Raw genomic sequence first — 13,845 nt, 5'->3', positions numbered from 1 at the left:
CTCCCTGCTCTTCTTATCAGGAGATGATCAGGTAATGCTTAAATTGCTGATAGTGCCTTTAAATATTTGATAGACTGAGATGGCCAAGCAAAATCATAGAATTATAGAACCACTTTGGTTGGAAGAGACCCTCAAGATCATCAAATTCAACAATTAACCAAACACTGCCAATAAACCATGTTCCTAAGAACCTCATCTACGCATCTTTTAAGCACCTCCAGGGATGGTGACTCCACCACTTCCCTGAGCAGCCTGTTCCAGTGCTTGATAACCCTTTAGGTGAAAAAACAAATTCCTGATTTCCAATCTAAATGTCTCCTGGTGCAACTTGAGGCCATTTCCCCTCATCCTATCACTTGTCACTTGGGAGAAGAGACCAACCCCCTCCATGCTCCAAGCTTCTTTCAGGCAGGTCAGAGATCAGAAGGTCTCCCCTCAGCTCCTGTTCTCCAGCTGAACCCCCCAGGTCCCTCAGCCGCTCCCATCACACTTGTGCTCCAGACCCTTCACCCAGTTGCTGTCACTGACAGAGACTCCAAGACTTGTCCCCATGTTAGTCATATGTCCCAGCACCCATTCTCTGGGGACTGAGATCACTAATGCATTCTGCCATAGGTCACCAAAGAGTCTGATCCATCTGATCACACCCATGCGGCAGCTTGGACCCAGTTGGTCTCCCAGGCTTGGATGTACAAGAGCTCTGATAGAAATTCAGGTTGGTTTCCTGGCCCTTCCACTGCTATGAATTTAAATTCTTCAAACCCTAATGCAAGGAATTGAAATGGATATTGATTAAGGGCCTTTTATGGGTGCCTTGCAGAGCATATTAACAAGAATTTAAAACTTGCGTTCCAGTATTAATGACTCTCGTCTTCGGCACTTTGCAGTGATTGAATCTTGACTTTTAATTGAAACGCTTTAGTTAAGGCAAATTCCTTCAGCCAGAGAAGATGAAGTGCCCTTTCAGGTGTGCGCCGTGGAGGGGCTTTTGACCTCGAGGTCCCCAAATTGTAAAGCAGCTGTGACACTCCTGGAGAGGAACCTCTGTCCTTCAAGTGGGTGCCTGTGGATTGTCCTCCAAGGAGCCATTTCTTTGGACTTTCCCTCTGGGCACCACTGATTTGCACATTGGCGGCTGCAGAACAAGGATTTCACTGCTCTGGTGCTCAAGGCAATCAGATGGGCAAGATTAATTACCTCCCTCAGCAGGGCAATAACCACCCATGTGCAGTGCTCAGGTGGCACCTGAGGTGCCTCCTTAAGTCCTGCTTGCTTCTGCTTCTACATCTGATCCCAGGTGAGCTGTTCCTATCTTTGAAGCTCAGCTCTGAAAGGGCACCTTGGCTTGAAAACATCTCCAAAGAGGATTTGGCATTTTGTAGAGGGAACAGCAAGAGGTGGCACCTTGGGGCTGCCAGGGTGAATACAGCCCAGCTCAGTGGAGTCAGCAGCTTATTTAATATTTGTTAGCTCTGCAGTGGCCAACATAGGAGGCGAGGGTCTGCATTGTGGTTTGGTGTAGATCTTGCACGTTACGGAGAGTTAATTTCAGTGTTAGCCTCCTGCTCCGGGACCAGAGCCTTCAGCACAGCACGTGAGCGGGTTTGTCTTTGTATTCCCTTTGCCTCCAAGAAGAGACAAACTCACAATAAACACAAGGCCCCAGATGGGTGGTGAGATGTCAGATCCTGTGCTCAGCCCACCTGGGGCCAATGCTTATGTGGGAAGTTTGAACCCCAACAGTCTTCGCTTTCACCGTTTTGTGGCCAGAGAGACATCTATGAAATCTACCCCGTCTCCTGAGCTCTTAAGGGAAATCAATATTTTTCATCCAGTCTCTGGTGGGACAGGCTACTGGACATCAGTCAGTGCCTTCACCTCCATGCATGGGTCCAGAGCCTGGGAGGGGGACTCCAAGATGACAAGGATATCCAGGCTGTCACCCACCACGGAGCATCAGAGCAGGACAGGAGCCCCCCCATGCATCAGATAGGACCTCTGTCTGCTGATTACATGCTAAATGATCATTTGATTTTTTACAACTAGACATAAAACATGAACCAGCTGAGATCTGCAGGGCTTCTCCTCGGTCTAAGTGGCTTTTCCATAGGTCTCACCAAAGCCACCAGTCACCGACCACTTCCCCAGGGATTGAGTTGTCTGTCCAGATCATCACACGTGCAGTACAGCAGTGCTTTATTTGTGCACCCTGACAGGAGTCATGGCCACCAGCACAATTCAGGTGGTGAATAATCATTACTCCACAGAAGACTGTAAAGAGAAAATACTTTGCCATGTGCTGCATTTTTTTTGTTTTCAGAACCATAAACTTTTGCTTTGTTCCTTCTCCGCTTTTAGCTTTTGGTGACTTCTTGTCTCATCCATCACGAAGAAAGCCGTTCATCTCATCAACCCAAAAATCAATTTCTTGACAACAGCTGGGATGAGCTCCCGCCTTCACTGTCCTGCTCCTCAAAGGGACTCTCCTGAAATGATACAAACCCTTTATTGCCTAAATGAACCCAACCTGATCTTATAGAGAAGCTCCTGTGGGGCAGCAGGAAACTTCTAAATGTGAAGATAAGCTCCAAATCTATCAAGGCTGAACAGGCTAGAAATAAACACTGGTTTAATTTCAAAGAGAATCCATGGCTCTTTTCTTCCCAGCTGGTAAAAATACTGTTCTGTATCTGATTGTGCCATTGTGGCATTTTACAGAGCAATTGAATCAGGCTGTGTTTCCAAGGCTTGTTGTTGTTGTTGTTGTTGATTTTACCTTATGAGTCACACAGTAATAGGCTTGACTCTCTGGGTCAAATGCTTGGCTGGATACCATGGGGTTCATCACACAACAAAACAAGTGTTTGCCCACGGGAGGTCAAGGAGAATAAAATCATGAGCTAAATCTCCAAACTCCATGCTGAGGCATCCTTCAGACCCAATATGCTTATATATGCCTAATTCTTACCAACAGTAAGAAGTATAGACTCCAAAGGTAGGCAAGAATGCATTCAAATAGGTCTTGACTCTCTGAAGGAGCGTGTGTGATGCTGTAGTTTGGGTGTACGAAGAGGATCTTGTGAAAGACCACTCAGACATTCCAAATTGTGATGTTTTGTGCATGTGGGCAGATCTGAACACAGTCCTCGTGAAAGAGCCCATCAAATAATAATCGCATCCTCCTCGCTTCTCCTCCCCAGGCTCCAGCATTTGCAGATGACAGCGGCGTCACTGCAGGGCTTCCAGCAGGCAGTAAGTTATGATTAAAAAATGGTGGTTATTTATAATAAATGGAGCATTCAGATGGAGAAGTCTGAGTTACTCCTCTAATCGCGCCCTAGGGTGGCTGTGTGCTTGAGAGCCCTCCCCGTCACTGTCGTACCACAGCACTATACGTCATCTCCTCAAGAGATTCTGAAACGAAGCGACTTCAGTTTGCTTTTGCTTTGGAGTCAAGGAGTTATGCTGTGAAAAGAGAAAGCAAGACACTTGCCCCTATTTATTTATTTATTTATTTATTTATTTATTTATTTTAATGAAAAGTGACATCTGGGGTATTGAAGCAAATGAGAGTGCTGGCGGTAACTTTTGCAGAGGGGGTAGATGTTGTGTCACAGAATCACAGAATCGACCGGGTTGGAAAAGACCTCAGAGATCATCAAGTCCAACCCTTGGTCCAACTCCAGTCCATTCACTAGATCATGGCACTAAGTGCCATGTACAATCTCAGTTTAAAAACCTCCAGGGCCGGTGAGTCCAGCACCTCCCTGGGCAGCCATTCCAATGCCTGACCATTCTCTCTGCACAGAATTGCTTTCAAATATCCAGCCTAAATCTCCCCTGGCAGAGTTTAAGCCCATGGCCCCTTGTCCTATTGCTGATGCCTGGGAGAAGAGACCAGTCCCCACATGGCTAGAACTGCCCTTCAGGTAGTTCTAGAGAGTGCTGAGCTCACCTCTAAGCCTCCTCTTCTCCAGACTAAACAAGCCCAGCTCCCTCAGCCTCTCCCCATAGGTCCTGGCAGTCAGTGCCCTCACGCCTCTCCCATCTCAGAAACACACAATGACAGGTCAGGATGCTGCTTGCTTTCTCTCTCAGGTGCTGAGCACCAGAAGATGGTAGGTGGGATGGAAATGTCCTGCAGGTGAAGGACCGATTGGAGGATGCCATGCCTGAAGCTGAAGAACAGCCACGCGACAAGACAAGAATGTTTTCATCCTAGTGATGATGAGATTTTTTTCTTCAACTCTGGTGAAAGTTTCCTGAGGGGAGATACAGCTGCATTGCTATAATCCCAAGCTTCTTAAAAACCGAGACCCACACACAGATCCGTGTTTGCCGAAGCATCTCACCTTCCTAATGACCCATGTGAAAGTACTCAGCCCAGACATTCTGCACCACTCAGGGGAATTCAGAAGCCAGAAGTGTTGTAGCTTGAACTCATCTTTACTTATCTGGAGTTTGTTCACACTAAAATCAATCAATCAGAGTGAAATGTCCTACCGGCATAGCCCGTAATTCATGACTGTTGATTTCTCTCCTAGGCTACAGTGACATCAGTAAATAACAAAAGGCTGGATCCTGTCAAAGAAATCAAGGAGGAGATATCAGAGGTATTGGCCAAATGTTCTCCAAGGGACATGAAAACTATAGCAGCCTGCCATCACCCAGCAAGAAAAATAGAATGAAAGCACATGAGATGTAACTCATCAACGTGTCAGTTTAATGCAGATTTGTGTTTATAAATTGTAGCATCTGGAGTTTCCAAGGAGCGTGACCACATCCTCCTTGAATTCAGCAAGCCTTTAAAAGCAGACCACAAAGGAAACACAGAACTGATTTATTTAGGGAGAAAGAAAAGCTTTTGTTTTCTGTTATTTTACAGAAAGCCATTCTGACACAACTGCGCTTCTTCTGGGACCTGTGCTGCGTAAACAGATCCTTGTTGTCCTGAAGGACGTACCCAAGTCTCCCATCTTTAAGACACACTCGACTCTCCTGCCTTTAAGATAAGGTAATAATATTTTACGGACACACAAGAATAGAAAGGAAAAATTAACAAATATTTGTGCTATTGTACTGCTTGAGCATCTGAATAGACTGGCAGAGTAAGGAAACCAGGTCTTACCTGCTCTTCTCTCTTCAAGCTAGTGACAGACCACGTCAGGGCATCTTTGATTTTCCATCTCTCAGCCTCCAACAGCACCTGTCAGCCGCCCATCTGTTGGAGAGAAAACCCATTTGGCTCCACTCTGTTGTTATTTAAGGAAAGGGACCACAAGTTCTTGCATCATTCAGAAGCCTGAGTTCCGTGGGAAACCATCCGGGTTTGATTCTTAACTCACACCACAGACAGGTGAGTTACTGGGACCGAACTTGAGCTTTACCTGGTGGTACAAAGCTGGTGAGATATATGTTCCAATGGTTCTGTGGCCATGTTTCTTTGCCAAATCTGGAGCATGTGATGCAGTGTTCATGGTGACTGTCAGCCTGTCCATCCCACCAGCCACCACAGCCAACACTGCCGTGTTCCCTGGCACACCAGGACATGTGGGTGGTCTTGCATGGTGGAGAAGTTTGTTGAGGGCATTGCTTTGAGCATAAGATGATGTTTCTGAGCCACTGCCTTAGCAAAAGCCTTAGAAAAAGCTATGAGACGGGATGCCATTGCATTACCAGAGCATGGCATCATTTTCACAGCTCCACTTCTCAGATACTGTCTGGGCAGTAGTTCCATATAGGAACAGTGATCCTAGAAGTGGCCTTTCCCCAGGAGACAGGGTGGTGGAGATAAACACTGAGTCTTTGCGCTGGGGATGGCTATCATGAAGAGCAGATGGTGCACAAGGAGGCAGAGCTGGCAGGATCAGCCAGCGTTTTTCCTAGATGATGATGAATCAAAGCCAGCAAGCTTCTGGCTCCTGCCTTGCATGGTGTCCAGTCCAGGAGACCAGAGAGGACTGGTGGCAGAGGGCTGGGCCGTGAATGTGGGAAGATCTGTGGTGTACAGAGAGCCTTGAAAGCAGAAAAGTGAAACTGGAGAGACGTGCTGAACTCACTTGAGACTGGGTGGGGCAGAAGACTGAAACATGAATCAGCTACTGAGCACCGAAACAAGGCTCATCTTGGTCATTTGGAGTTGGCTGCCATAGACTTGCTTCATTGCCAGTTGGTTCAACACAAGCTGGACAGGATGCGCCTGGCACAGAGCCTGCTGAAGTTGATGAAATCACCATGCTCTTGCTGCCTGAATTCCTTGCCATACCACTTTCTGGAGTAGCTTGTGCAGCAGTACACTTAGCACCCTTGAGCATCTACCAGATGTCTTCTCATTCCTCCTTGGTAGCTGTAGAACAGCAATGGAGTGTGCGCTTGGTTAGCGTAAAGGAAGATGGACCATTATGTCGATCGTTTCTTCTGTCCTGTGATCTTTTCTGTTTTACCCTGCAGGATGTGAGAGCAAGAAGGTCTGGAGGAATGAACCATAGCTGAGGAGAACCAAAACCACCAAGGGCTTCTGCGGCTTTCTCACTGCTCCATGGGAAGTAGGAAGGATGAGTCATGAGGCGTGAAAATCTGCTTGTTCATGGGACTGTGGGATACCTGATGCCCCTAAATAAATCAATGTTCCAGGGAATCCCTGGCTATACTCTCTAGCAAAACATCTATCCTAACGTAGTGCTCAGGAGACCTCTCTGTGGCAGGGACAGGGCAACACACTGGTGCCAGCCTATCTCCCGGTGGCCTTGGCCTTCAGACTATACGCTTCAGCCATGACTATACACTCCTCCGAGTCTCCAGGTCTGGCCTAGAGGACACGGGTAGAGGTAGAGCAGCAGCCCCATGTTCCTAGCCTGCACCAGTGACCAGTGGAGAGGTGGCCAGCAGGGACAGCTGGCAGAATCCATGCAATCCAGGTAGCTCTGCCTGGCTCCTGGAGAACACCAAGGAACAAGACCTCCCTGCAAGTCCTGTCCTATTGCTCCACAGGGGTTGGCCTGGGCCTCTTGCTCAGACTTACCAGCTCTACCTCATTTTTCTTCGTGTAGGTGAGTTGAGTTACTCAAGAGCCCAAGTGTGTGGGATGCTCTTCAGTGGAAGGAGCACAGGAGGGCAGTTCCCTTCTGAATATGAGCAAAGAGCTTTATCATGGCTTATGATTACAAAAAGTGAGAGATATATGGCAGTAGATCAGGAAATGTTAGGTGATAGTCCAGCAGAAAAGGGCAAACCCAATTAAGTTTGTAGGAAATTATAAAATTATGGAGTTATCTAGAGATTTGGCATACAGAGAGCAGAAAGACAGGTGTAGGGCTTGGGGGAGTCTGGGCTAGCTGCAGGGTGTCCAAGAAGGAACATTATCAGAACAGCAGAGAGATCTTATGGTAGAAAATATTTTAAACAATACAAAATCTTTAGAAACAATAAAGCAGAGTCACTTAATACGCGGTTAAAGATCTGGTTTTGTGGCCCTTGTATTTAGATCTGTCCCTAAAACTCGAATTACAGTGCTGTTTGATGATGGTGCTTTGAAAATCTCACGTATATTCTACAGCATAATTAGTCTAAAATACATTTTTCTCATTCTTCTTCTGCCTCCTAGGTTTTGTAACCTGCGTGTTTACTCTGCTTCAAGTGAGATCAGAGTCAAACTCCTGGATGTGGTGGTGCCTTTCGCCACATTCTTCCTTTAGTCTTTGATTTTTTCTTGTCTTTTCCACCCCATCCCTGACAGGAAAAGCACTGTTCTTTCCGTGCTCCTTGTCTCTGTTTGAAGCAGTCATAGAAAAAGTGACAATTAGGAAATAAAGAACCTACAGTATCTGCTTTGGCAGGAGCAGCATATCCCATTGCTGAGCAGCACCCAGTCAAACCAGTGACTGCCTGATGGGGTCAGACGGAGGTATTACTGCCTCATATTCTTGGATATGCCTGGGATATCATGGAGCGCTCCCACACTACAGAATGAGTAATAATCCAACATTAAAGTCGAGCAATAGGCATTTCAGGATGCTCAACTGCAATTCGGAAAATAACGCTGCTTAGGAGCAAATGGCAGGGCCAGATAACTTATTATTTGGGGTATCAAGTAACCATCTGAGGCAGTGTAACAGATATAAACTTTCGCCTTCCCGGATTATTTTTTTCTGCCAAAACGATTAAAGGTTGCTAAGCAGTGTCAGTGTATTTCCCCTAAACTGAGGGAGCGTAACAGAAGTGAATGAGTTCACTGCAGTCAAACTGAACTTACATCAAGCCTAAATATCATCGCTAATTATGATTTCTGTTCACCAAAGCATGCCAGGCACCTGAAAGATTTAATGAAAGCCAAGATCCTTTCTTCATGTCATTTAGAGTGCAGAAGTCCTCTGGTTCATTCGTGGTGGACCTGCAGCCCCCTCTCCAGGTCTTGTCAGGTGGTCGTAAGGCCCTGGTTCAGTGTTCAGGACTAAATGCTGCCTCAAGCCCCTTTTTCCTTATGCTCCAGACCCCTTCCAACCAAAATGATTCTATGATTCTGTGATCCTATGATTCTGTGATTTCCTCTGTCCCAAACAATAAAACAGAAAATCTTATCGAAGCACAACTTTATGAAAGGGAAGACACAGAGAGTGGGAAGAAAGAGAAGATAACATCCTAAACCATGAAATGAGCCTCATTTTCCCAAGGATCTCACGCGATAACATCTCCCTCTTTATTTTTATAAGACAGCAACCAGCCCCTTCCTTTCAACACATCACTTTTATGTTTTGTGGGACCTCCACCCTCTTGCCTAGGGGAGGATTCTGGGTCTGAAGGTCCCCCTGGAGCTCCTGCTCTCCGCTAGTCCCTCTTGTCCCCTCTGGTCACCTCTCCCATCTCCAGAGGACATTCTCTGGTGCCTCCATAGGTCCACAAGCAGAGAGAGAACTCAGAGAGCAAGACTTCCTGTGGAAAGAGGCATTTCCCAAACAGGCACTTGGGATCCCAAAGAGGCTCTTGGGACTATGGTAGAGTGACAAAAGGAATCTGGGACTGCATGTGGAGGTGACATGGCGAAACAGGGTTGTAGTAAATGAGGGAGGGTCCAGGATTATGGGTGAGGACCTGAAATTAAAATCATAGAATCATTCTGATTGGAAGAGACCCTCAAAATCATCGAGTCCAACCATAACCTAACTCCAGCACCAAACCATGTCCCTAAGAACCTCATCTACGTGCCTTTTTGTCCCCTCTCACCACTTGCAGGGTCACAAAAAGGAGTCTGTGGTGCACAGCAGAAAACTATCAGTGGCACAGGGACCATCAGTGGTTGTTGAAGGTTCTCCAGGTGAGGACCAGCAGTGGAGACATTGAGTAACGTGGGGCTGGTGCTCACTCCTCCGCTGCAGCCAGCGCCGTGCAGTTCATCTCTCCAGATTTCCTAGTATTTGTGCTCTTGTTCTGAGAAGAGGAGAGAGCTGTGAGAGGCCCATCTCGCAGGGATGTTTAGAGAAAGGAAAGTCCATTGTGTGAAAGAATTTGGTATTTCAGGGTTTGTTTTCCTTCTGACGCACAGAACAAAACACCACCATGTCAAAACCTTCCATAAGGCAAAACAGAGAAAAAACAAAAAGACAACAAGCAGTGGTGTTCAGTTTGGATGTGGTTTGTAGAACGGTTTTTCTCTGCTTTTTGGCTTCTCGCTCTCAGGATGCCTGCTACTGCAGCTATTTCAGGAAAACAAATAAAAAGAAAAGAAGAGAAAACAAAATCTACACCAGAGCAGAGAAGGGGAGTGGGAGCCTTTCCCTGTACCAGGGCCTGACCTCACCTCGGTGGGTTTTGTGTGTGGTGGAACCAGGATCAGAGCATCTCCCCACTTCCAGCCCTGGCTGGGAAGCAGAGCTGCAAAGGAGCCTGTGAGTTTTAATTGGGAAAACCAGGGAACAGGCAGCACAGAGACCCTGCAAAGCATCAGCAGAGTTGTTTTACACCAGCTTTCTATGAGCAGAAGGGCTCCTGCAAAGCAGTCAAGAAATTTCGGAAAAGTTGGACATGAGGGATGGCTCCCAGCAACCAAACTGGTGGGAAGTCCCTGATCCAGGCAACACTTTGGGTCAGACCCTCAGTGTGTTCTCCATATTCACAGCTCCCAGCCCAGCTCTCACATCCTCCCTGCTGGCCCTGCATGGGCTCGTGTCTCTCCTCATGCATCCAGCCACTGGGACTGTGATATTTTGTGGGTACCGGTGGCTTGGATGAGTTTCCCCCGTGGGGCGACCCAGGGTGCCGATGCCTTCAGCGACGGCAGAGAGCAGCTCACCACCACCTCTCTCCGCCAGCGTTTTCCGAGCTCTTGGCACGGCTCCCGGCCGCCTTTCACTGCTGCCTTTTCATTCGCCTTAATTCACTACGTTTCCTCTTCTTGCTCCTTGCGAGGAACAGAGGGAGAGCTTGTTCCAGCAGACGGGCCCCATCCGCTCCACCCGGCTCTGCTTGGAGCGAGGGCTGGAAAAGAGGGATGGAGGGAAGGGGTATCATCTCCCACCCCTCCGGGGCCCCGTGTGCTGCCTGCGTGCTGCTTTCCCAGCAAATACGGTAAGCGCTCAGCCTAAAAATGTAAGTCTGATCTCATGACACAGGGTGGCCCTGCATTCCTCACCTCTAACATAACCCGCTGGGAGTGTGCTCGGCAGAAAAACACAAACAAGATGTACTGGCGGGGCTGGCGGCGGGGGCCAGGCGGCTGGCAGATGTGCTGCAGAGCCCCCGCGCAGCCCCCGCCGGGTACCCAAACCCCGCTCTGGCACAGCCTGTCCCCTCTTGGGGAGGGCAAAACCACAGCCCTCGCTGTGAGGACAGAACCGTCCATTGCCTCTTGCACCAGGCGATGTGCGGGTGTACCCAAACCTTCCCCCCACCCCACACCCCTGGGAGAGGGGCAGGGAGGAGGTGACTTGCTGTGGGTCGGTATCATCCAGGGAGGCGGCTGAGCTCCCCTGGGATTTTGCTTGGCGAGTGCCTAAGGGTGTTTTTAAGGACCTGCGGTGCTTTTGCAGTCGGTTGGTGGTTGTTATTTTTTGCCTTGTTTTCGTTTCGTTCGCAGTGTGAGGCTCCCTGGGACAGGCTCTGCCATGGCCGTGGCTGCGGCAACTGCTCCAACACCCACCTCCTGTCCCCGTTAGCCTCCCGCTCTCATCAGCAGCTCCACAGTGATACCAACAGCCCCATTTGCTCCACGTGCATCATGCCTGAGGGCAAGTTGCACCCCACAGAGCTTGGCATCCAAAGCCTTGGGTTCACAGGGTGGTGATTCCAACTCGTGCCCAGATGGGACACTGGGATTAAATAATTTTCCAGGGAATCAGGGTAGGGTAACGATCCCAGTCCCGATGCCACGAGGCTGATGTTCCTCCCAGGAAGAGCCAAACCCTCCTGCAAGCAGAGCCTTGTTTGGAGCAGGGGACGGATCCTGCTCGGCGTGGGGCTCAGCTCCCATCTCACCCAGCCACACCACTTGTTTACTTTCTCTTGCAAATGCCCTAAACCTTGACAATGACCTATTTTTTCCTCCTGTTGCGCAAAGCTTCTTTCCTAGAAAGAGGCTTTACAATGCTCAGTCCAACCAGCCCAGCTCTCCTCTGTGTATGGAAAAGCAAACTGTAAATGACTGGCAGGCTTAGCTTAGCTCCAACACACCCAAAACCCATGGGCGGATGGGTTGGAAGACTCGGTCAGATGCTGCACGAAACCATCCTGCAAGACTACCAGCCCAGTTTGCAGAGGAATCAGATAAGCTGTGAGTCAGGTTTCAAGTCCACTTCTCAAACTTAGCTTTTCTTTTTAGTGCTTTTCATCTGTCTGCTCCTGTTCCAGCATTCAGCAAAGCTGGGAGAAAGCTTTTTGTTTCTTTAGACGTTTCTCTTCTGTTTCCATCCTCACCTTTGCCTGGCAGTGAAAACATTTGATTTGTTTTATTATGTTTTTAATGTCATGTTTTAGAAAAGGGAATTTCTAATAAAATAATTCTCCTCCTTCCTCCACAATGTCTCCTGGTTTCCAGGAGTGTTGCTGCTCTGGCAGAGGGTCATTTGCAAGAGAAATTGAGACAGTAGTTACAAGAAATGATGGTAATAGGAGAAACAATGGTTCAAATTTGCTTCTTTGGAGTACACAATGGTTTGATCCCACAGCAGCAGGAGAGCTCCTTTGCTCATAGTCCAAGCTTATTTTCAGCCCCCCCTTCACAGTGGGGATCTCCATCCTTTCCTTCTTCTTGGGGAGGTGCCCTGGCTATGCTCAAGCTGCCAATTGCATGGAGTTGTCTCCTTCTCCTCACACTGGTGATCACACACAACCCCTTCTACAATTTCTTATCCATCTCTAACCCATAGCCCAGTTTTTTAAGATAATCTAATGTCAGTGCTGCTTTATTTTAATGTGTCAGGCTGTAATCTGAAGCTAGAGACATAAATTTAACATAACAAGTTCCCTTTGGCCAGTTGAGAGCACAGGTTAGAAATTAATCCAACAGTAGCAGATGGTCTGGGTTGAACACTTGCTGCTTGCCTATGGCTGCTCCTTCCTGTCCCCTCAGTACCTGCATACTGCCTTGGCATCTAAACTGTGCTCTCACCTGGATGGGCAAGCTGTTCTATATGAAAACAAAGCCCACAACTTGAAGCTTGATGTGTTGGGGACAGAGTCTGGTCATGGAGCAGTTCATGCACCCACCAACACCTACACTTGTGTGCGCAAGCATTTTCCAGGAGTTGAAGTCACCAGAGTTCAGATCACTGCCAGTGGCTCCTAACACCACAATTATCTTGTCCATGCAGACGAAGATGCTGTTGAGGACTCGGTTTAAGCCAGAGGGGCTGCTCTGATGGTCTTATCCCCAGTTCAAACCAGCTTGAAATGATACAGTGAGCAGAGACGCTGGCGTGGTTAGCAGATCCCCTTGCTCCTTGGGAAGCCACATGACTGGTGTTAGAGGAATGAGTGATCCCACAAGTCACCTGGTCTTCCTTGGCTGTACAACTTCTGGTTGAACCCCTGGATGGGTTCTTGTGCCCAAAAAATAAAAAATCTCCCTTTCTTTCTCTCTCTTCCTCCCCTCTCTACCCAGCTGCCTATTTGCACAAACCTTGTAGGCTTCAGTTCTCCAGGACTGCAAAGGTACCATCAAATGAGGTCAGAACGATCACCTTGTCTACAAGTGGTGAGCAGGAGGCAGAGAGAGAAATAGCCTGGTCATGTCTGCCTGATTTCCTGCCAAAACCACCAGGGATTACTGGGATGGATGTTAAAAAGCCAGACCCTCCCAAGGTGTTGATGAGCCCTTTGGGCATGTTACCTGTCTATAGCCAGGCCCACTTTTCCAAGCTTGTACACCAACATTGGCACTGTGGAGGAAGCCAGAAAGTCAGTATCAGTAAAAGACATAATTTTGATTTACCTGAAGAGGTATAAATTGGATGAGGAGGTGGTGGACATTTCTTCTTACTGTGGACCTGATAAGACAGACTATGAGGAGTCATGTAGGAGCTACGAGGAAAGCTTTCCCAAGGGTAAGGGTCGTGTAAGACCAAGATAAGCCCTGGCATGAGGGCTGGAAATAAAACATAATGAGGGGGACAATGAGCTGCCAGAGCAACACAGATCAGAGCAGGTCCAAGACACTCTTGTAGGTCTTCCCATCCCAGTTTCTGGATCCTCATGAGAGAGATGCAAACCTGGACTATGGCACTTTCCCCCCAACATCATCTGGAGACTCTCAAGAGCAGCAGCCTGGAGGGTGGGCACATGCCTGTCACAGGGGAAAGGGCCACTAAAAAGGCCACATTAAAGAAAACTATGAGAATTGCACTTAAAAGTGTAGTG

Source organism: Nesoenas mayeri, assembly GCF_963082525.1.
Source record: "Nesoenas mayeri genome assembly, chromosome: 2".
Classification (NCBI taxonomy): Eukaryota; Metazoa; Chordata; class Aves; order Columbiformes; family Columbidae; genus Nesoenas; species Nesoenas mayeri.
Note: the sequence above shows the minus strand (reverse complement) of the source record.